The sequence below is a fragment of the Cupressus sempervirens genome, chromosome 4 (genome assembly GCF_028749045.1).
Source record: "Cupressus sempervirens isolate cs-2001-9-10 chromosome 4, ASM2874904v1, whole genome shotgun sequence".
NCBI classification, from domain to species: domain Eukaryota; kingdom Viridiplantae; phylum Streptophyta; class Pinopsida; order Cupressales; family Cupressaceae; genus Cupressus; species Cupressus sempervirens.
Genome location: NC_143121.1, coordinates 85,521,508 through 85,534,763, shown reverse-complemented (window position 1 = coordinate 85,534,763; position 13,256 = coordinate 85,521,508). Strand labels below are relative to the sequence as shown.

The window sequence follows — 13,256 nt, the reverse complement described above, 5'->3', positions numbered from 1 at the left end:
GATCATCTTTGATAAAGACTCATTGTTCACATCATCCTTTTGGAGAGGAGTTAGACAACATTGGGTACTAAGATCAATTTTAGTACATCACATTATCCTCAGATAGATGGTCATATTGAGAGGGTCAATCAAGTATTGGAGGATAAGTTGCACATGTACATGATTGACCATCAAGCCAAGTGGGAGGTATACCTTGCATATTTTCAAGTTTTTCTATAATAATGGACACAGGTCCTCTATAGGTATGCCACCTTACTAGGCCTTATATGTAGACCTTGCAAGACACCCTTGAGTTGGGACATGATCAAGGATAGAGTATCTATTGGTCCTTAGTTAAAGATATTAAGTAGTAGGTGGTTTTGATCTAGTAGTGCCTTAGAGAGGCACATGCAAGGCATAAGAAGCATGCATATGCAAAGACAATTGATCAAGAGTCTTCTTGAGAGTACAAACACACACGAGTCGAATCCAATTTAGAAAGCACTCTAATTTGGTTCCTTGGTTCATTGGACCATTTGAGATCTTAGAGAGGATTGGACCAGTTGCATATCATCTAGCATTGACACCTAGCTTGTCATGCATCCATGATGTGTTCCATGTTTTTGTACTTTGAGGATATATATGATGACTCTCACATAGATTGGGATGGGTTTTAGGTGGAGTTAGATGGGAAGATAAGAATGGAGCCCATTCATATTATAGCCTGTCGGACCCTTGCGCTACGAGGTAGAGAGCTGGACTAGGTTAGGGTATAGTGGGATTGTTATGATGAGGTCACAACTTCATGGGAGGATGCAAAAAAGATGAGATCTCAGTACCCATATCTTTTTGATGAACTCCAGGAGGAAGTTCATGCCTAGTGGGGGAGGATGTGAGGCTTCACCCCGACCCATCATAGCTCAACTAATACATTATTTTGATACATTATGAGTCAATAGTTTGAGACATTATATTCGATAGACTAGACATTTATCAATATTATTTATGCCATGTGATGATTACTTCAAAATGCTTTATTGATGATGTTTATGATGTTTTAGGTATATGCATGCATTATGATGATAATTTCAGTATTTTAATTTGAAGGGATGCATATGTTATCTTATTTCAATTATGCACTAAATTATGTTTATTAGGTGTAGAAATGGAAACGTTTATTAAAATGAGAATCTAGAATGTTTAGCCAAATGTTTATGCAATTTTATTTATATATACATATGATTTTATTGAGCTACTGATGTTCAAATTGAGTGTTTAGGAAAAATACCATGGAAATTATGGAGAATTAGTAACCAACCATATGTAAAAAATGTAAATCCAATGTTGAATCTAATGAAGAGATTCAAATATCATTGTTAAGTGATTTAATCAGTTATCGTAAATTGTATGTATGTAATAGGTGATTTCACTGTGTAATTAGTGACATGCCAATGTTGTATAATGTTATTTTACACTATTACTTGAAACTTGTCATGTGTTTATGTAATGACATGTCTACTACAGTTCACAATGCAACCCTAAACCTATCTAACTTATTAGGAACCTAATTTAACCCCTCTGATCCTTTGATTTGGAGATACTTGTAAATTTCAACCAATTAGGTTATTTGAATTTTGATGCAAGAGCATCCAGAGGTATAAGGGCAATCCTGTGTCACCCAAAAAAAATACTTAGACTTAGTTTCTGTTTCATGTGTTTTCATTTTTGGATACCCATTTGGGTCAAATAAAGGTTCCAACTCTCATAATTCCACTATCAGTGTGTTTGAAAATCCTGAAAAAATAGGAGCATGTAATTGGGCCATCATTTTGGTAAACTAGAAGGTGTGAATTGTCTAGATGAATGTAATCATGATTTAGAGCATTCCAAAAAAAGAATCAGGTCAATAGGCCCCACAGTTTGAAAGTTATTGGAGTTTTTTGGGTTTTGGAGACCTCCTAAGAATGCTTCAAAGTCAGGTTAGGGACATTAAATGACCTCAAAAAGGGCCAAAAAATGGGGGATGAGCGAATCTTTCCATAGGACTATAGAGCGCTTTGAGAGCTTTTCGAAAATGTAAATGGTTCGTCAATCAGAGCTACGGTTCAAAAGTTATGCCTCCCGAAAGTTCAGTTACCGTTTCTGGATTCTTCTAGATTTGTGCTGACTTCTAATGCAGCTTTTGGAACCTTCTATTTGGTCAGTGGATGCCTACTAGCACTTTCTAGAATGTACTCCTAGTCCTTAACCCTCTGGGGTCTATTTAAGTAGATTTCTGGCATTGTAAAAGGCAGTTCGAAGTGGAGTTTGAGAGGAGGTACTGAAAGGAGAAATTATCTCCAGATTTATGCTATTGTAAGCCCTTAGGGCATGTTTTAAAGTTTATTTTCTCTGTACCATTTGTACTAGCTTATTTTTTTAGTTAATACAATTTCCCTTTTCTGTTGTGTCCATTCTGTTCTTGGGTTGTATCCCCATCAAATTCAATTTTTTTCTTCTCATTGGTAAATTTTAGCAAAATTCAAGTACCTACATGCTAGGGGTATGGGTTAGGAATATTTATAACACTACTAGAATCCCCTAGTCGCCTTGGTGACCCTCTTAATATCTCATTTGCCACATGTTGCAAAAATTGAGTGAGTCTTGACCTTTTCCCCAAACCCATACTCCTTTCCAATCTTGCATTTATGATAGGGGACAAAGGAAAACCAAAGGACTTAGGGGTCATTTCTAAATTTAATGTTGGTGGGTGGGTAGGATTTGGAGGCCTTTTTAGATGCCCTTTATGGAGTTAGAGGGTGTTCACCCACTCTCTACTTTTAGAGACATTAGGGATTTGGATCGAAGGAAGCAAAAGAGATTGAGCTCTTCTCAAACATCATTATGCCATAACACTTGTTAAGGTTGGTCACCTCCATTGCTATGGAATTCTTTTTCTTTCTTGAAAATAGATTAGTATGTTATTTGATTCTCTTGCATATGTGATCAATGTATTTTGTGTTTTTATAATATAAGGGGATGGGATTTTGGGTTTGATTTCATGCTTATTGTATTCATCTTTTGATTTGAATGAGGGAGTTTTTTGATGGGTGTAATGGCATTACTCATGCTTGGATAGGGAAGAAGTGGCCAAGTATGGGGGAATGGGTTAGTTAGGCTCCATGGAAGTGTAGAGTCTCTTCTCATGGAGAGAAGAGGGAAGAAATGCAAGGTGTATGGACCTTTGCATGCCAATGTTATTGATCTTTCTTTGGAGGAGATAAGGAGGAGAAAGTATGAAACGTTTATGTGAATTCTAGCCTTTGAAAGGACATGCTTATTGTATGTTTTATATTTTATAATCTCCTACTTGGTAGTCCACCTTCACCCATTTGTTATGGGTTCAAGGAAAATCCCATCATGCAAGCCTTGGATGGGTGTTTTTGCTGTATTTTATTTTGTGTTATTTGAATTGGTTGTCACCTATTGGTTATTAGATATCCTAGCTTGGTGGGTGTTCTCTTTGAGACTTAGGATGGGAGATGAGCTCTCTGTCATTAGTTCAATTTGTATTTTTAGATTTTGGATAGGTCCTTTTGATAGAGAAATCTTGGAATTGGAGCATTGAAGGTGTTCTTGAGTCATTGTGTTTGGAGACTTCTCCATTGTAATATAATCTATTGTATTTTGCATTCATGTTGAAGATGACTTTGTAACTTGATGAAGATCTAAGAAATAGATCATATGATGTAAATTTCATAATTGATAATATGAAGGAATTTTATTGTATGAAAAGATGCATGTTATGTGACAAAGTTTCATTGATTTCAAATCATATATTGTGTATAAAGTGTAATGCTTTACATAGTTTTTAAGTTGAATAATCCATAAGTCATCCCTTGAAATCTTGAATTTTAAATAATGTAATGAAAAAATTCATATTATTAGGATTGTATTGCATGAAGAATTTAATTTATAGTTGCATAATTCATCCTTAACTTCATGAGTTATAACCAATGTTCAAATAAGATACATTCATCCTATTTGCACCTTAACCTTACCTAGTAGAATTTTGATAAATCAATGGGTTATATCCTATATTGCAATCTATGTAAAATACCTGTAATCACTCCTAACTTGGATATAAACCTAATATCAATAATTTTATTAGAAATCCACTCAATAAAATTAAAACTATATTAATGCATTATGTTACCACAAAACTCCAAAAGGAAACCTATTACTAAGAAGGAGAAGGAAAAAAAAAAAAAAAAAACTCTCATACATTTGAGCGAGCCAAAAGGCTCTCTTGAAAATGTATGGAATTTTTTTTAATTCCCAATATTGTAAAATAAATTCTCTATAGATGCTCTCCTAATTTCTTACGTAATTTAATTAAAAAAAAAACAAAAAATGCAAAATATATTACTTTTAAATCCACCTTTCTCCACAAATGTCCCACCTATAAAACATTATCTTTAACTCCCACCTCATCCTATCCCATCTTTTTCCACTCTAGTAGGCCACCCCACACAATCCTCTTCCATGCATAGTTGGTCTTCTCCCTTTGGGCATTGACTTGGTAAGGAAGTCGGTGGGTTTGATGAAGTTGCAAATTTTAAACTTTAGAACTTTCCCTTACGTTTAATGCCACCTCACACATTTCTTTGGAGCCCCCATGCATACAAAATGAGGAAGATGGACTTTTAGGCCTTTCTCATAATGTTTTAGGTTTGGGAAAACATACCTACACCTTGAGGAGTGCCCATAATGATGGAAAAAGGCTAGGACATGAGGTCAAGTGGGTATATGGAAGTAGGTAGGGTATAGGGAAGCTTAAGTGATGTTTAGTAGTTAAATAGAATTAATTAGTGAGTAATAAAGGTAGAATTTTTAATTAGTAATGTGGATTAGGAATTTATAATGTGGTTTAGAACTTTATTAATTAGGTTTGGTTAGGAGTAATAAAGGTAGATTGCTTATTTTTAAAAATAAGTAGTACTTAGGAGATAGATTAGTATTAGTTTGTCATTTTGTTTAAGTTGAAGTAACTTAATGAGTTGATGGATATTGGAAAATTGTATTCTTTTATGATCTTATTATAATTAATTAAATATAATAAAGTTTTATTGAGTAATTTTCTTTAGGTGTAGTAATACGATAAATGGTGCTAAGGGTTAGAAGATGTGTTAGGAAGTAAGGGTTACGAGTTAATTTTATTTCAAGTGTTATGATATAATGTGTAATTCTATTTTTTATTTAAGGAAATTATTTTAGTAATATTTTATAATAATTTTATGTATTAAATTATGGGTTTGATTAAATCGAATTTGCTAAGGTTATAGGTTCAAAGGGTTATTGAAGGGGCCTTAGATAGACAACTTGATAGTGGTATAGGAATTGTGTTTATAAGAATAATTATATATTGAGAATTTTTTAATGATGAAAATTTCACATTTTAATCTAGTTCTAAAATGTTATGTTCATAATTGAACTAGAATATTACTAATTAATAGGTAAATCTACAAGTGCAGATTTTACACCTAGGATTTTGAACTAGTATAATGAAATGAATTTAAGGTATTGTATCAACCTAATGAACTTATTTTATTGATAAAATATAATGTTGTGAAATGAAATATAATTAAGGTTGTCTTAACCATTAAATAGGGTTAAAACCCTAATATGTCAATAAAGGGTTATGTTTCCACCCTCATGATTGAAAATGAAACTTGTGTATCAAACCTCACCTAAACTAAACCTATCTAACTCAAATTCAAATTAGGAACTTGGAAACCCTAAATTCTTCTCAAACACGATGTCATACCTTATAAACATGAAACTATAGTTTAATCAATTGACTTTATCAATCCAAACCAAGTATTCCTAAAGCACTTTGATCTATGGTTTTGAACTAGTCACCAGTAAATTTGGATCTATTTTTTGATGCCTAGACGTCGAATGTTCGACACTTCCACGTTGGAAAATAACATCGGTAGAGTGATGTTGAATGTTTGATGCTCTCCATGGATGTCAAAATATCAATGGAATAGTCCATCAAAAGGCATCCCCTTCAATGCTACATGGTAGTTTTAGACTACTAGCTTGAGATGTGAAAATAGCAACAAAATACTCCATCAAAAAGCATCCCCTTCAATGCTCCTTGGGGGTGTCAGACTACATGTTTGAAAAATTGAAACATTGATAGAATCTATAGATGATTTGATGGGTCTATCATACCATTGATGGAGGAAAGTGTCAAAATATTAACTTGCTAGAAACTTTTCAACACTTTCGTCATACCATTGATGCTTAGAATTGATGAAAGATTGAAAACTCTTAGAGATAGTTTGTTGATTTTCTAATGCCCACTTTGGTAAGATACATTGAAATATATGATTTTCATAGTTTTAAAAAATAAAAATAAAAACCTAATTTGTCAGTTTCTACATTTCAATCCACTGCTCCTTATAAACAGTAGCTGGGATAGAGATCTTTATAGCTTTTAATTTACTATTGGATTTTGGATAAAAATTACATGGTTACAATCATTATGATGGAACATGGAGTTCAATCCAAAAAGATATGCACATTTTTAATCTAGAAGACTCATGCAGATTTTTATGAGATATTCATTTTTCAAGTTTGTAGACTATATTATGTATTTTGCAATATTTTCACCCCATATCTTAAAAAAGCTCAATTTTTGTTGTCCTCAAGTTCAACTTATATCTAATAGTGGAAGAATTTACATGTTTATAAAATTTGCTAATTTTTTCATCTAGGCATGATGGTCGGGAGTGAAGGTCTGGAATAGGAAAAGGGACTCATTGAAGGTCTAATGGAGTTAATAATTTTCTTCAAGGTGGATCAGTGGATCATAATAAATACAAGAGTACAAGTCTAGATGATAAAGGTGTAAGTCAGATATAAATACAACTCCCCATCTCCTTTAAACTAGTTGTTAAAAACTAGGGTAATACATGAAAAATTGCAAATAAAAATAAAAAGCATACTTAAACTAAATAGTTCCAAGTATTTTTCAACTAATCTATGTAATATGCTCTCACTAAATTTCAATGATCAAATTGTATGAGAGTCACCTAATCCTCCCCACACCCTCATATGATCCTTGGCTTGAGCTGCTTACACTACAAAACAAAAATTAGTCACCACAACAATAGTGAAGTAATGGTCCGAACAACCTCTAAAGCCTCTAAAGAGATATGATACTTTACCTCTCTATTCCATTTGATGAAATATGTGATTAATAACAAAATGGTAGTCTAGAGGCTTGTTCCACAAATCATGCCAGTCCAAATGCCCTATTTTAACATACAATCATTGAAAGTAAATGAACTTAGTACTATGTTTTGATTCAAAAAACTATTTTTTAAATTAGTTGAATTTTTATTATTATTGTGTTCCAATATCTTTTAAACTAGTTGGAAAAACTAGGGGAATACATGAAAACTTGCAAATAAAAATAAAAAGCATACTCTAAACTAAACAGTTCCAAGTGTTTTTCAAGTAATCTATTTATCATGTTCTCACTTACTTTTAATGATCAAATTGTATGAGAGTCACCTGATCCTCCCCACACCCTCATATGATCCTCAATTTGAGCTTCCTACACTACAAAACAAAAATTATTCACCAAAACAGTAGTGAAGTAATGGTCCGAACAACCTCTAAAGCCTCTGAAGATATATGATACTTTACCTCTTGATTCTATTTGATGAAATATGTGATTAATAAAAAAATGATAGTCTGGAGGGCTATTCCACTAATCATGCCAGTCCAAATGCCCTATTTCAACATACAAGCATTGAGAGGAAATTAACTTATAATAATTTATGATACTAGTCATTTTCTTTTGGATGGTCATGAGATTATATTCTTCTTATGAGAAACACTTAGCTACACTATAAACTAAACATACATATCTTTCTTTGTATAGAATTTGAATTGATTTTAATATACAAACAATAAAAAATAATTGAAAAAAAGGAAATTCTACCTTAACTCCAAGGTCCAACTTATATCCCATAAGAAGTCCAAGAGGTAATCCAACAATATATTAGCTCCCTGTGTTTATATAGGCTATCAGAGCTTGACAACCTCCCCCTATAATGACACTTGAGTTGTTTGCACCAAAAGAAAGGAAATCTTAGAAAGATATGATACACAAGATTGAGTTCATGAAAATAAATCATTAGTTATAAACTAATAAGCTTCAATAACCACATCCATGTAAACCTAGTGTGAATCAATATGCATACTCTACCTGATAGCACTTGTTTTACACTATTCAAAACCATTGTTATTCAACATGATGAATGAAATTCCAATAATATTTGAGGTTGTTACTGGAACTGCAAAGAAGCAAGTGGAGGATAGGTCTATAGTAACCAACAAAAATAGTAGCAAAAACAAGTCAAAAAGGAACTCAATGAGTTCTGATACACTCCTCTTTCTCAGTGAATATACAATTCTGAACCATAAGAAATATCCTCACATGCATTGTTTTTTTCTTTTCTTATAAGGTGATATCTATATGCTTCTTTTCTTCTTATTTAGGGACTATGGTTTCCTCAGATAATACCCTCACATACCTTGCTTCTATGATTTTGTTTTCTAAGGAAACATTTGATTCTCCACCAAAAATGGAAAATTTATTACATTTGAAAGATATTGAAGAGGAAGGCTAGGATGAAGAAGAGGAGGAGGAGGATGGGGAGACACATTGTGGATCATACGGTGGAGTTTATACAATAGAATCATCTGATTTATGGACTGGCTATGATGTTTGTGATGATTGGTTCCATGGAAAATGTGTAAAGGTTACTCCTACAAGAGCTTTGCACATAAAGCACTACTAATGAGAATAAGAATGAGAAGGAAGTAATAGTTGGTTTCTACCGTGATAGAAAAAACTAGGAACATAATTACCACAATGCAACTCCCACTTTCCATTGCAATCCCCACTTTTTTCATGACACAATGGATTGGTGGTGGAATCCTTGAGTCACAATATGGTTATTTATAGAAAAATTGGTGAATATAAAAGTTAACATAAAGCAAAAAGTGTCTAGTTCACTTGTAACCTAGTCCATTATAGGATGCCACTTGCCTCCAAGTTGAAAATCTTGTTTTCTCCCAACTCGATAGTTTTAGTTTGAGCTTCACTTGGTTTTGAGAATCCTTTCATATTCTCTACTTAACAAGGTCAACCACATGAAGGTGGAAGCTCATTTGGCCTCCCCCCCCCTATAATCACTCTAAATTCCCCATAAAATACTAAATAAATATTTCATTAATTAATTTTAGAATTATATCATTGAATCATTATAATCACATAACATTCATTAACATGACATACAATTGATTAATGCATATAAAAATTCATCAATAATTCATGAACACACCAATCATTATAATCACATACAATATTCAATAACATTACATAAAATTCATTAATAAACAACATCCATTAACATGACATGCAATTAACTAATACGTATGAACATTCATCAATAATTTATGAACACATCAATCATTATATTCACATAAAATTCATTGACATGTCGTATAATTCATTAATACCTATGAACATTCATCAATAATTTGTGAACAAGACAATCATTATAATCACATAAAAATATTCAATAACATGACATTAAATTCATTAATAACCAACATTCATAAAAATTCTTCAACACATTCATCATCAAACATGTTTTTTAACATTTATTTCTTCTTTTGTCTTTTCTTTTGTTGAAGATAAAGGCTAATAGGCACATTGTGGCAATCTTTTCCATTCTCCTATGGCTCTTGTGTTTCTGATCTTATGACATGAGGCCTCCTCTTCTTATTTTGAGGACAAGGTTGATGCGCCCCTGCAATAAGAAATAAATGGGTTTTTTTTTTTTTTGATGTTATAAGTATTTCATTAATGTAAGAAACATAATAGGGATTTTTCTTTACCTAATAGTGTCGCATTATCTACTATCACATTTTGTTCAGCCCCAACCTCAACATGCTAAACACTGACATCTCTGCATACTCAAAAAATATCACATAAAGTTACACCAATTGTAATTTAAGATGTTAAATTTTATTAATAATTACATGATTAATTTCAATAGAAATTGAATATGTACCTATGTCATTGTGATGCACATAGTGGTCTTCGTCATGTGTAGTATCCATGCCTTCATCATCATGAGTAAGATCTATGCCGATAGTAGCAGGTTGTATTGAAATGTCATGCACGCATTGTTATCATTGTTGGAAATTAACATCAAATAGATTATTTCTCATGAAGTTCTCAATTACTATTATTATTCATTAGATCTATTTACCTGCATGTCAACCACTGCACTAGAATCTTCTACACTTGTTTTGCCATTGGAATCTATGGGGTGGCAGGTAATGACTACTTTATGGCATTGCTTGAAGCCAATTTGTATGTCCTCTTCTGTGGCCATTAGATTAAGTTAAATGCCCTACATTTTTTGCACAATATCATCAATATTGAATGTATTGCTTATTTGTAATTTTATATAAAAAATTTGATATGAAATTTCATTTACTACTACTTACTCGGTGTGATTGAATTTTTATATATCTACTAGAGCCAAGATGGTGTTGACCAACCTTCTCTTTCCTAGCTTGTGTCACTTTTAATGTGTCCTACAGCCTATATATGTAAACTTTGAAATGTATTAGAAATATGTTGTTAAGATGAACATAAAATAACACTTCTAGAAATATGTTAGATTATATAAATCCACAAATGATTTATACATGTATATTGTAAAAAAAGGTTGTTGTCAACATTGTTTTACAAAAATGAAAAGTTTTGGAAGTTTTGCATTTTTTGTGAAATATTGCTAATATACTGGTATTGTGATTGCAGTCTTAGTATCTCCTCCTTTGTCTTGAGGTTATGGTGATTATTAAGTTTCTTATATGTGGCAATGCATATCTAGAGCTACTGTTGATATTATAAGTGTGCATAACATCTTTGGGTTATGGAAAAAGGCCTCACTACTTATTGTTAGACAGTAAATACTGTGCAAATTCAGAATGAAGAATACATTGATTGTCTGATTCTAACTGTATGGGGATTAGGGAAGGTGTTAATTTTTCTTAGTTGTCTTGATAGTTATCTTATGGGTTTGAATCATAACCATTTCTCCTTGTGAAGAGTTGACCACAAATCATCATGTTAACTGTTGTTGCAAGCAAAAACAATTAATAAACATTCTTTAAAAAAATGTGACAGAGGGCCTAGTTATGGTGTGCATGCATCTTTGAAGGTTGGTATGCATTCATGAGATGTTGAAGATTCTCTTGGAAGGATGAAATAGATGGGAGACTGAAGTTTATGAGACAATTATCATATTTAGCAATGAAACCCTGATTATAACAAGGGTGTGAAGGTTTGGGTATCTCATCAATGACTAGGAGGCTGCAAGACATTAGTTTGGAAGGTTATGACATGGTAATGGTGTATTGAAGGTTGTTTTTGTTGTAAATATTGAAGACTATTCTAAGTTACTGAGAGGGGAGGGGTGAATCAGGAACTTCTAAAAATTTAACAATTACAATTCTTAACCCAATAAATCAATTAACACTTAATTCATCACATTTGATCTAATTGCATGCATAAGAAACTAAAAGCATGAAAGCATCCACAACACTTAAACACAAAGATTTGGTGATCGAAAAACCTTCCAAATAGAAAAAATTGGGGTGGGGATGATACCCACAAACTTTAGTATTGTAGCATAAAGTTGGCCTGTTAAGGCTTACATTGATCACTTTTGATGATCTGCCCTATCAGGAGAAAAAATGACTGCTAGGTCCACCTTGTGAGAGGATTTACAAACATACAATGAAGTATGCATTCAGTAAAGAGATTCAAATAAGACTGTTAGGTCTACCTTGTTAGAGGATTTTGACTGGTTTACCTATTAAGATGAAGCAGTAGATCTCTAATTTGCAACTGAGTTTGTTGATAGAGATTCCTTAGTGTACTAATCAACTTTTTGTGATAGATTTGTCACTGCTGCTCCTTTGTTTGATATGGCCTTTATAATTCTTTATCTGCTGCATTCATAATACGTATTCTTACACATTCACATTCTTGCACTTTCTTACTCTTTCTTATTTTCATATATTGGATATGATACAATACATCACATATATATACCAATCCAATTAAAAAAATTACAAAGTTGGCCATGGCACAAGTTAATGCAAATATTTCAAAGCCAACCTAGATGAAGATACTTAGGTTCTGAAGATTGACTTGGCGAGGTTCTAATGCACGAGATCCACTATCACTACTTGGCATCATCATGCTCTTGGTAGACATAGAAGCTTAGTCCATACTGATCACTCTCAAGTAGTCTTGAACTTGGTTTGCACTGGTGACTCGGTAGATATTGTGCAACTTGGAAAACAGTGAATTACTTGGTTACCATGAAGTAACTTGGTTATAATTGGCTTCACATCAACTGATCTACTAACTTGGTAGATATTGCAATGCTCGATAGACATAGGCTTCACATCACATGAACTTGCAAACTCTGTAACCACTAATAAACTTGGTATACACTGAAATACTCAATTTGAATTGCTGAACTTTACACTAATTGAATCTTCTCAGTAACCACTAAGATTAGTCCAAAAGACTCAGTAGCAACTGTAGAACTTGGTGGCTACTAAATTACATGGAAAACACTGTAAACTACTCAATGAGTTTAGTAGCTATACAAAATCTGAATAAGTGTGTTTTACTAATAACAAACTTGACTGATATGTCAACGATCTCCCCCTTTTGCATTAGTGACAAAAACACTTATTAGCCCAAAACTGAATACACTGCATTCATCACCATGTGATACTAGCTTCGTCTATTTTTGAGATTTTTCAAAATTGATCTTTGTAAATATATATAGAGTATTTCTTCATCATAACATATCTCTCCCTCATAAAATGTGTTCCACTATGTACATATAAATTTTTCTCTCATATCATAACATATCTCCCCTTGTAGCTTTTCTCCCATATCTCATCTCTTTTCCCCCTTTTTGACAGTAATACCAAAGATTTATTCTAACATATTTACATGGACATACCAAAATAAGATAGGAATTTAGAGTGTACCTTGAGGGTAATTGACAAAGTTTTATCCTAATTTTCTTGCAATACCTTGCATGTATGAATGACAATTTGCACTTCTATTGATAATTCAATCATGTGGTTAGCAATAGAGAAGTTGTTAT

General features: G+C 32.6%; 1 protein-coding gene across 1 annotated transcript in view; it reads right to left on the bottom strand.

Moving 5' to 3' along the window:
- The window catches only part of LOC149560034 (putative pectinesterase 53), a 110,544-nt gene that overhangs the window by 37,047 nt on the left and 60,241 nt on the right, over positions 1-13,256 (bottom strand). The window lies entirely within an intron of this gene.